At 38.7% G+C, this 10,427-nt stretch overlaps 1 pseudogene; it reads right to left on the bottom strand.

The window, feature by feature from the left end:
* Nucleotides 1–6,377: 6,377 nt before the first annotated feature.
* On the bottom strand, nt 6,378–9,208 carry LOC122747186 (annotated as a pseudogene).
* Between the last annotated feature and the right edge of the window lie 1,219 nt (nt 9,209–10,427).

Below are 10,427 nucleotides of genomic sequence, written 5' to 3'. Positions count from 1 at the left end.
GTGGAAAAGGAAAGAATTCTTTTGGGAAAACACAAAAACTGTTCAGAATAGAGTGAATCATTTTGGCTAGAACAATGGGTACATGTAATATTAATAAATAGCATTTATGTAATTCTTTAAAGTTTATGAAATACTTTACAAATACAATCTCATTTTTTCCTTGCATCAATCCTTGGAGGTAGGTACAATTATCTCCATTGTGTAGATAAGAAACTGAAATTAAGCAATTTGCTCAAGGTCACATAGCTAGTAGATATTCTGAGCCAGGATTTCAAATCAGGTCTTCCTCACTCCTGATAAAGCAATCTATCTACTGGGCCACTTAGTTGTCTATAAAGGAATGGCATGAAAGGTGCCTACAGTCGTAAGCTGTGGTAATATATTGGAAGTTCTTTAATGACTTATTGACTAAGGAGTTTAAAATTTAGTGATGAGTATAAAATTTTAGGGAAATTAATTTTGCAAATATATGTATTATGAAACAAGGTTGTTGTGAGTAGGCAGCTAGAGGCAAGGAAATAAGCACCTTGCTTATGATAATGGCATTTGTAATGGAAAGGAAAAAATGGCTCCGAGAGTTATACAGAAAGACTGACAATACTCAGTAGTAGATATGCAAGAGCAAAAGAATGGGAACAATTAAAGAAAGAATCAGAAGTTTCAAGTCTAGGAGACTGGAAGATGAGTATTACCATTGAAAGAAATATGCACATCAGGAGGGGAAGCTATTTTTACAGAGGAACACAGATGGTGCCATTTGGGACATGCTAATTCTGAGTAAGAAGCATAGTGACTAGACAGCTGTCCCTGGAGCTAGGAAATCCCAGGTTCAAGTCCAGCCTATCTAATTTTGAGGTGCCAGCAGGCTATACAAATAGAAATTCTTGAAAGGTGGTTGGAAATGTGGGACCTCAGCTTGGAAGGGAGAAAAGGGATATGAATAAAGGTTTGGGAGTCACTCCACATAGATATGAGAGATAAAGCAAAGAAAGTGGATCCAACCTCTAACAGAGACTTGATTGAAAAAAATGAATAGAGGAACAAAAGTAAGACCTTGGATAATAGCCACATTTAAGGTATGAGGGCAAGAAGAGAATCAAGTGAAAGAGGAGAGGTCAGAGTGATAGAAGTAGGATAATGTGTCATCTTCACAAATGGCAATGAGGGGAATAATTGCAAAATGGAAGGATGGATAGTCAGCCTCAACAGATATGGCAGAAATGTCAAGAATGATGAGGCCTGAAAAAAATGCCATTGGCTTTGCTGTTTAGGAGGCTGATGGTGATCATAAAATGGGCAGTTTGAGCAGAGTGTTAAGGGCACAAGTCATGTTGCAGGGGAAAAGCAGAGTACATTGTGAAGTAAAGGTAGAGTACTTCAATACTCAGTGAAAATAAGTAAAGAGGCAGTTTGTCGAGTGAAGGGATTTTTGTTCTGAAGCTATGAGAGATCTGAATGTTTTCATTCAGAAAGGAGGAAGAAAGTGGCAATAAATTGAATCATACAGAAAGAAAAATTGTAAAGCCATCCTACCCTATATTTTCTGTGAGTGTTGGGAGAAAGTTTATTTTTTTCACTCTTTCTTTAAATGCAGATGTTTCTATAAAAGCATACTGTGGATCTGCAAAATCACTACTAAATATAGTATATCCTTAACATGCAGTTTTTTTCTCAAAAAATGCTGCCAAATTGCTACCTCTCATTCAGCTGCCAAACCACATGCCCAACTGGTAAATGCAATTTGCTGAGGAATATGTATGGTTGCTGGCAGCATAATCATGGTGGGAACTGCTTATGTAGAAATACCTCCAAGGCATTCCAGCAGGAAACCAGTTACTCCTGGAGAATTTGCTCTTGAAGAAAGATTCAATATTCTTTGGGGGGTATTTGAATATAAGAGGGGAGAAGCTTTGTGTCATTCATACGAAATTATTCTCTCATCAGAAGAACTGTCAATAACATTCCATCAGTTTTGACAACTCACTTCATCCTCATCTCTGTACTTCATGGATAGTGTGAGAGAAATTTTCATGGTGTTTAAGATAATAATGATGATTTCACCATTAAAGAGGAGAAAAAGTCCCCACATCCTCCCAGGTATGAAGAAAACAGTAAGAAAAGGCTAGGTATTTCTCCTGCTAGCTTCTCCACAGCTCTGCAGAAATTCTTCATGTCTCAGTAATAAGATTTCTAATAAAGGTCAGTGTTCTTATTTTCACAGAGAATTTTTCAAGGTTCATGCATCTGTAAACAAGGGATGGGTGACAACCTCTGGAGGTTGGGATGCTTTTTATTTTAATCAAATGTTATAAAGTATTGATGTTTGCTCCTAAATTTGTAATAACAAAATAAAATAATAATATCTCCATTGAAGATAGTAGATGGCATGGTGTGAGGTTCACCCAAAAACATTAATAGATAACATGGAGCTGTTTTGTTTTTCTCTATGTCATTTCTACAGACTATTTCTATTTCTACTGCTAGCCTGAGAGCATGTCCCAAAACCAGGAATATCAAAGAAAGATAATTGCCTATTAGACATATATATGTATATATACACACACATATGTATATACACATAGAGAGACATGGAACTTCATATAGTGATAAAAATAGTTAACATTTATATAGCACTTACTATATACCAAACACACTGTCCTAAGTTCTTTATAATGATTATCTCATTAGATACAATAATTCTGGGAGGTAGGTGCTATTATTTTCTCCATTTTATAGATGAAAAATTGGAGGCAAAAAAAATTTTGTGACCTGCCCAGGGTTACACAGCTAGAAAATGTCTAATGTCAGGGCACCTGGGTGCTACAGTGGATAAAGCACTGGCCCTGGATTCAGTAGGACCTGAGTTCAAATCCAGCCTCAGACACTTGATACTAACTAGCTGTGTGACCCTGGGCAAGTCACTTAACCCTCATTGCCCTGCAAAAAAAAAAGAAAGAAAGGAAGGAAGGAAGGAAGGAAGGAAGGAAGGAAGGAAGGAAGGAAGAGAGAGAGAGAAAGTGTCTGAGGTTGAATTCAAACTCAAGTCTTCTTGACTTCAGGCCCAGAACTCTATCCACCACACCATCTGGCTGCCTGATATTTCTTTTTATGATAATTACTAGCATTAGTGGATCTCAAAGCTGGAAGGAAGTTAGACATCACCCAATAAAATTAGTTCCTTTTACAGATGTGGAAATGGAGACTTAAAGTCATACAGCTACTTATTTTCAGAGCTAAAAGCAGGATCCAGCTCAATGCTCTTCAGAGCACCATGATATTACCATTTTAGCCATTAAATCAAAGAATGAATGAATAAGTAAACTTGTTTATACTAAGTATTTCAGGCTTGGATAGGTATAGTTTAATCGGTTAACTTAAAATCCATTTCTGAATGAAAGGTGGTATAATATGAGGTCATCCTTTTACCTTCAAAAAGGAACATCTCAAACTCCAGACTCCCTACTTATAGAAGCTATTTCTAAAATGCTTAATACATCCATTGAGTTCAGGTCTACATCTTTATATTCACAGGGTCAGCGTAGGAGTGGGTATGAGGAATGTAATCCCAGCTAGAGGAAGGTCCAGTTCAAAAGGAGAAGTAATGGTACAATAGAAAGGCCATAAGAATTGGCGTCCAATGACACAATCTCAAATCAACCTTAGCTACAGTGGTAACCTTTCTGACACTGAACAGGTCAGTCACTAAATAATCTCTAAGGTTCTTTCCAATGCTAAATTCTATATCATAAAATATAGTTTGACTTTAGACTGGTTTCACTGGTCTTTCTGATTTCTGCTTTAAAAGTTGGATCTGTTCTAGGACTTTATGTGTTCTAAGCTTTTGCAGGTTTTTTTTTTTTCCAAGGAGGACTGGGCCTTCTACACCCAAGTTTCTAGCCTATCAGTGATCAGTGATCAGCAGAACTAGCATGTTTACTAGTGAGAATTATTTTTAAAGTAAATAAAATTGTTCAGAAGGAAAACCACATTAGGGAGCTAAGTAAGAAACAGTACAGATTCTTCTTACTTAGGTTAAGTCTATTGAGCTTAAAGATTCAGCAAGGATTTGTGTATGAGTTTGTATGTATATTATGTGTGTTATTAAAAGAACAATGACCAAATCTATGCAAAATATACCAGGCATAAATGAAATAGAATGCCTTTCTGTGAACTCAGTTTTAAGAGATAAAATTGCTGAGGCTATGACGAAGAAAAAAAAGTTAACTGAAATCTATTCATCTCTCAAACTATAAAATCTTTAGCCCATGGCAATGTGCAGTTCCCAGCAGCCTTTGGAACACCAGTTATTCTGCTGTCTGAAAACAGAAATGCTCGAAAAACTGTGAGATTGAGATGTAACGTGCACATTGTTATAATAGGAAGAATTGTCCTGTGCAGTTGTTTATTTATTTGCTGATCAGAATTTTATCTTCATCATAAAACAAAGACACGAAGTCTTGATTTATCTCAAAATCAACAGCATTTGAAAGATGCACAAATCACCGTTCAATACCCATTACCTGTTCCAAATCTGTTCAATGTATAAACTCGCCAAATTTTCAAAACTGTAAACAAAGGATCCTTATTTTAAGCACAGCAATTACATGCCAACAAAATGTTATTCCCTTCCATATAAAAATAAACTTATGAAATGCCAAGTTAGCACAGTAGCCTATTAATAACCCACATGCATTGGTGATAAAGCTTTCCTTCAGCACTGAAATGAAGAAATGTATGTCAAAGAACGATATAAGCAGACTGGAGGACTGAGGTGCTACTCAAATGAATCCACTTGAGCATCTGAAATGAAGAATCACTCTGCAAAAGCAAAAAGGTTATTTCATAAGGTTGGAAAACAAGGGCATTAGACTTTTCACCTAATGCTATTATTTATACACATGCATATATACACATATGCACATATGCATCTACTTACCTGTCTCCAGAGGGGGAATTATTTTTCCACCCATGTAACTATTTGATCCACGCTTTATAATATATAATTCAATGGAAAAGAGAAATTTATTGTCCTCCTTTCTTTGTAGCATGGAATTCTACATCCTCTTATTCTAAACTTGAGAATGAATTATCAATATTTTCTGCCCCCTTTACCAGAATCCCCAGATGTTCAGTATATGTCTTTGGCAAATGTTAAAAACTGAGTTCTTTTTTCCCTCTAAACCTCTTCCTTCTTGTGACTTGATTATTTTTCCCATGGCACTGTCATTCATTCAGAGTCATGTTTAAAGCTCTGCAAAAGCCCAGCTCTAACTCTCCCTTTGCCCTCATCTCTCATAAAGAATCACTTTACAAGCTCTCTCTATTCAACCTCTGAAATAGCTTTTAATATCTGTAGCATCCAATTCATTCCCACTGGTCCCACCCTGATGCTACCTACACGTCCTATTGAAATAGACAGTTAGGGGGCAGCTAGGTGGAACAATGGATAAAACACTGGCCCTGGATTCAACAGGACCTGAGTTCAAATCTGAACCTCAGACACTTGATACTTACTAGCTGTGTGACCCTGAGCAAGTCACTTAACCCTCATTGCCCTGCAAAGAAAGATGGAAAGAAAAAGAAAAAAAAAGAAAGAACAAAAAGAAAAGAAATAACCACTTAACAAATATTTCAATCATCACTCTTCCTCCTAATCCATCTTTTACCCTAATCATCTATGTGAGTAGATGTGATCATGTCACCACACCCTCCTCTTTCTCTAACAAGATCAAGGTTTTATAGTTGGTCTTCAATGCTTTCATCATCTAGAAGCCGTCCTTTTTTTCCAGGCTTGTTTTCCATATAGTTTATGTTCCAGCTGAAGGGAGTAATCTCTGCTTCTTAAATATGTCTTGCATTTTCCCTTCTCCATACCTTGGTTCACACTTATGTATGACTAAAAAGTCCCCCAGTTCCCATAATCACCTGTTGAAATTTTACTTAGTTATTTTTTTCAAAATTCCAGTTTTTATTTATTTAAAAAGACAAAGAAGAGGGAAGAGGAAAGGGGCTGCAAGGTTTAACCTGAGAAAGTGCCAGAGCTCCTGCCCCTTCAGGGCCCAGGCAGGGCATGGGACACATTTTTTCTTGGAAACAAAGATTTAGAAAGAATTCCAACAAATTGTTGCACAAAACACCCCTGAAGATGGAGAGAACATTTGGTTGCCAAATCCCCTGGCCAAGCAGTGCCTGTGGAGCCCCTTCTGGGAATGAATAGACCCCAGAGTCAGCAGTGCCTAGGGCTGGGGGAGCAAAGGGCAAGGGCAAGCTGGCAGAGTCCATCCACAGCCTCAGCTGCCTGTTCACTGATGCAGGGCATGAAAGCTGCCTCAGTCATCCTCATCCTCCTAGATGTCCTCTCCCTTGTAGTCAGCAGCTCATTTCCTTTTCCCTCCATGCTGGGTTTCTTCTCCTTCTTCCTCTTCATCCTCCTCATCCTCTACCCCATCTTCCTCCTCTTCTCCATCAACATCTTCATCATTATCAATCATATCCTCATCAAGCTGCTCCTCTTCCTCTTCTTCACCTATCACTTCCTCATTCTCCCCTCACCCACTCTGTGGGCCCTCCCTATCAGCCTCAGGGTCAGAGTCTGGAGCTTCTTTGTCATCAGCATCATAGCCATCGAGGTAGGGAAGCTGAAGCAGGAGGGCTCACCAGCATGGTCACATCACATTTGAAAAGGTCCAAGCTTTTGAGGTTTGGCAGCTTCTTCAGGGCCTTGCAGTGTGTTGATTTCCTTGATTTTGTTCCCACTAAGGTTTAACGGGATCGTGCTGGGTGTTCATTCTTCTAGGACCTCCAGGCCTCCAAAGAGGTAGTTATCACTGAGCTCCAACGTTCACAGTTGGGGAAGCTTAGGTAGGTTTGCCAAAGACACAAGGTTGATGTCTACCATGCTGAGATACTCAAGGTTTTCAAATTCTGAAGACAGTCGCCGCAGTTATCCAAGACTAGATCCTTGACCTCCTCTGGCTTCCTGTTCCGCAACTCCAGTGTAACCCACTTCTTGATGTCCGTTGGCAACTCAGCCCAAGCCCAGCCCAGCCAGGGAACCCAAGAGCCCCAAGAGCTGCTTCCCCCAGGGAGACCACCAGAAAGGCACACCGTTTTTACTTAGTTATTAAATATTTAGTTAGTTATTAGGTCAAATGCTACTTATCCAAGAGGCTTTTCCTGATCCCATCCATCCATTCAATGGTGACATTTCCCCCCAAAAAACTGACTGCACATTTTTTAAACCCCCTTGATATGCTCACTACATATTACATTTCATTAAATTTATATATGAGACTCAGCATGGAATAGAGAATAGAGATTGTCAGTGCAGTCAGGAAAATACGGATTGAGTTGTGCCCCAACACATATTCCCTCTGTGTCCTTGAGCAAATCACTTAAATTCCTCAAACCCCAGGATTATCTTTTATATAAACTGTTCATTTGCATCAACAGAGACTTATTCCATATTGGAAATTCTATATACCTATGAAACCACAGTTCTCAAATGAAAAAAAGTCTATTGAGCAAGCCAGCATCATGAGGGTGGAAATCATGTCCCATTCCATTTTTGCTTCTCAGTGTTCTGAACTCAATAATTGGCACTTTTTGCACAAAAAAGGAATTGAAACATCAACTTACTATGTACATGATTTATTTAGGGAGATTAAAACTATTAAAGTGAATTAAATCATTTCTCTAAGTTGAAAGAAAAATCTCACGGAGTGATTAGGTTGCTGAAATACAGTATTAAAATTACCTTTTAAAGTATAATAAGGCATACATGCACATAAATAAAAAAAAGATCCCTTAAAATTATGGGCAGAGCATCCTGTCTAAAATATCAATTGCAGAAAGAATTGGAAGAATCCTTCAAAATGACTGCTATTTTTTATCTTTTCATTGTCGAAACTTCTACAGAGCACTGTGGCCTGCCACCAAGGAAACACAAAGGGTATAAAACATCAAGAGACAGAAAAGAAATGAAACTACCATTTTGCACCACACTACTTGATAATCTACAGAAAGAAAAGTATCTGAGTATGCACTTCAGAGACAAGTTGTAAAGGTGAGATGAGTAGTGTCCTAAGAGACATGGAGATAAAGCAAAGGAAAGAAGATCACAGAGGGAGATAAGGATGAAATGTCTCCAACATGTGATCCTGAAATATTACATAAATTGTATTTTGATATGTTTCTCCCACAAAGCTTTAGATTTACTACATGGGAGAAAACCAGTATCTTTCAAGGCAGAATTAAAATAATTCCTTTGGAAACTTCCATAGCCCTACTTTCAACCTAGGAAAATATAAGGAGCTTTCTCTGCAGCCAGTTCCATTTCATTGAAATTGTACTATAGAAGATAAATTTAAAAATAAATCTATCATTAATAACCTAACTGGATTTAAATCAGGTAGGAAAGTGAGTGGATAAAAAGTTCAAGAAGACATTATCATCCTGTAGATATCTTTCAAGGAGAGAATATATCCTCTATCACCTATAAGCTACTTTTCCAGTCTAAGTGAAAAACCAAAAAGAAAAATGAGTAGGGTAGGGCAGCACACTTTTAAAATGATTAGCTTGTAGTTGATGCCCTTTGAGTCCAATTCCCCAACTTGCATTGAGCTTTCAGATGAGGTTCCCAGGAGGAAGATTACTACTTCTCCCCAGGGTTTGAGGAATATACCTGAGAGGTTGTGGCATCATATACTGCTTCTCATGAGACCCTTCTGATGTATGTACCTATTATCAATCATCCAATAAATCTGTTAACTTCTAGAAAAGGGTACTTAATGAAAAAGTATAGAGAGAGGTTTTAAACAAAACCCTTAAAATCCTTGTACAGTCTCTTCTGGCACTCACTCTCACACACACACACACACACACACACACACACGTACACACAATATCCCCGGGTAGAGTAGGTTCAAACTTAAAATTCAATATTAATGGAGCACATGTCTATAGAACATATATATTCAAGAAGAATCCTCCAACTCCTGGCATAAAAATTACTCTTCCCCCCCCCACCCCAAGCGTTTTGCAGTATTCACGAGCTTCTTTATAGATGTATGTAATTTTTTGTTTGTTTCCAAGAACTGGTGCCTTTCTAGAGTGCATAAACCTTACTTTTCTCAATCATGAGAAGCAATGATCTACCACCATGTTCAGTTGACTTTCCACATCTTTGTTTAGGTGTTTCCTCTGTCATTGCCCATTATTTCTCTGTCAGACTCTTTTTCCAAATCCAGTTTCTGGTGAAAACTCTAATGGCTCCTGAGAACTCTGCTATTAGAAAATCCATTTACTTCAAATCAGGAAACAATCAACACATGCACACACACACACACACAAACACACACATACACACAAACAAACAGATGCACAAGGTACTCATGAATACATGGCAGTAAGGTGAAAGGAAAGTGGTGATCTTCTCCCTCAACCAGGCAGCTCCCAGCAATCCTTCTCACTTGAAAGCCAATAGGGAAGAAAATTAGAGATCATCCACTCAAACTTTTTGAATGCATACTTAGTTCCAGCTCAGCAACTCATCAGTCATAGTCCTTCTGTCTCTCAAGGTAATTAGAAGACATTTTATAATCACATATGACTAACTCTGAGTCTTCATGGACAAAACTGACCTCCAGGGTTTTATGGGATAGATTTGCAGCAATAAGAGAATAATTGCACATGTCCTATTCAACTTACAAGGAAGGAGAAATCCATGTATTCTCTAAGGTCTAGGCTCTCATTAGTTTCTCTACTGCATTCCCATTTGGAAAGTAAGGACATGACTATATGGCATTGAAAACCCATCATTTGCTTTTCAGTTCCTGGGCAGAGCCAAGATGGCAGAGGATAGGCAGTGACTCCTAGGAGCTTTCCCCCAAATCCCTCTAAATCCCTTCAAATAATGCCATAAGACAACACCTGGAACAGGAGGACCCAGAGAAGGATGGGGTGATATTATTTTCCAGCCAAAGACAACTTAGAAGGTCAGCAGGAGGAGTCTGCTGTGTTGGGGTGGGAGTAGAAATTAACCCAATGTTGAGCTGACACAGATCCAGCCTTAAGACAGGCTGCACCAGAGAAAGTGACCTCTGGAGCCTCTAAATCAGCTGCAGAGCCAGTGTCTTCTGGAACTAAGATAAGAGTCTGGTGATAGGGATGAGTGGTTGTCCAGTGGGAGATTACATGGGTTTCTGCTGGTTCTGAGGTGGAACTTAGTTGTTTTACCCCTGTTGGGAACCAGGAAGCAGCCTTGAGTGGCAGTGGCCCAGGTGGGAGAGGGGTGTAGGCTTTCTGGAGCTATCAACCCAGTGAAACAAAAATTTTGTTTTCTGGTTGAATAGCAAGTAGGCCTGGTGTTATTTTCAGACCAGAGCACAGGCTAGGTGAGTACAGAACATGCCTTTCCTTAAACTGTA

Source organism: Dromiciops gliroides, chromosome 3 (genome assembly GCF_019393635.1).
Source record: "Dromiciops gliroides isolate mDroGli1 chromosome 3, mDroGli1.pri, whole genome shotgun sequence".
NCBI lineage: Eukaryota > Metazoa > Chordata > Mammalia > Microbiotheria > Microbiotheriidae > Dromiciops > Dromiciops gliroides.
Note: the sequence above shows the minus strand (reverse complement) of the source record. Positions and strands in the feature narration are given on the sequence as shown.